At 53.0% G+C, this 1,374-nt stretch overlaps 1 pseudogene; it reads left to right on the top strand.

The window, feature by feature from the left end:
• The first annotated feature begins 430 nt into the window (after positions 1-430).
• The window catches only part of LOC107184895, a 28,440-nt pseudogene continuing 27,496 nt past the window's right edge, over positions 431-1,374 (top strand).

Raw genomic sequence — 1,374 nt, 5'->3', positions numbered from 1 at the left:
CCATCAACTGGGTCCTTTTCCTCCCTTTCGGCTTCCACTCCCCTCAGGTCTAACAGACAAAGCTGGCCTAAAACACAGCCTCCTCCAGAAGCAGCCTGTGACCACCTTCTTCCCAGTCGGGACCGTGTTTGGTCCTCCTGCACAGGCAGTAGAACCCTAGCCCTGACCTCTGCCACCTGGAAGCAAACTGGGTGCCCATTGATACAACAGCCCATTCCTAGCCCTGACCTGCAGTTTTCCCCAAAGATGGGTGGGATGAGGCTGTTGTCCAGTCCCTGTGTTCAGAGGCCTCAAGACAACAGACAAGAGGCTCAGGGTGCTTCCCTTCATTATTCCTGTGATGCTGTCATAAATGTGTGACTCTGGGCGCCCCTGGGTCTCCCAGATGCCTGTGTGAGTGAAACTGTAACTGAGTGGGGTGCTGGGGAGCATGGGCAGGACAGGGCCTGCTGACCATTATGTCCCTGCAGCGGCTGTGGAGGGCTGTGTCCTGCATAGGCTTTGGCTGGCTTCCTGCTTGGCAGTAAGATCATGGCTCTTCATGAAGGCGGGCAAGAGTTTCCCCCCTGTTGTGGGTCCGAGCCTTAAGGTCCAGGACCTGGTGCAGCTGATGGAGAACATGTGAGTTCAGAGTACGGGGTACAGGCTGGAGTAATCCCCCAGACATTCCTTCTCCTCCCTGTGCTCTGTGAGAGCATGCGCCTCCCAGCAATCTCTCTCTGCTCTCCTTCCTGCTTCTCAGACCCGCACACTCTTTTCCACCCCAGGGCCTTTGTCTGGTTCCTTGTCATATTCAGGTCTTCCCCTCGCCAATTGTTAATTCCAACCCTCACCCGATTTCTCTTTCATATCACCTTGTTTATTCTCTTCACAACTGTTATCACCATCTGTAATTATTCATGTATTTGTTATTTTAACATTTACTGACACATATCTGTCTCCTGTTTTTGACTGGACTCCCATGAGGACTGGCAAGGACATCTGTGTTATTCCCCATTCTGGACCCCGTGTCTGGAAGAGCCGAGCATCAGGTAAATGCCGACAAAACAAGTGTTGAGTGAGTCAGTGCCTTCTGTGAGCCAAGCCCTCTTCTAAATGCAGCAAGACCAACATTTCATAGACCCATATGGGCACCCAGTTACAACTCACATAGAGGCAACCACTAAAGGGGAGAAGTGGCTTCACAAGCTCCTATTGGTGGCTGAGTGTGTGTGTTGTGGGGAGGCTCCTGGCCTGAGGGTTTGTACAGAAGAGCCTCCCACCAGCGTCACCCCTAGAGTTCTGACTGCACAGCCAAACCTCCAATCTGAAGGCTGGTCAGGAATGGTGAGCGGGTTGCAACTCCAGTTGGTGCAGCTGCTGCCAGGAGGACCT

Source organism: Myotis davidii, unplaced genomic scaffold, assembly GCF_000327345.1.
Source record: "Myotis davidii unplaced genomic scaffold, ASM32734v1 scaffold8, whole genome shotgun sequence".
Taxonomy (NCBI): domain Eukaryota; kingdom Metazoa; phylum Chordata; class Mammalia; order Chiroptera; family Vespertilionidae; genus Myotis; species Myotis davidii.
This window is presented reverse-complemented; position numbering and strand designations above follow the sequence as displayed.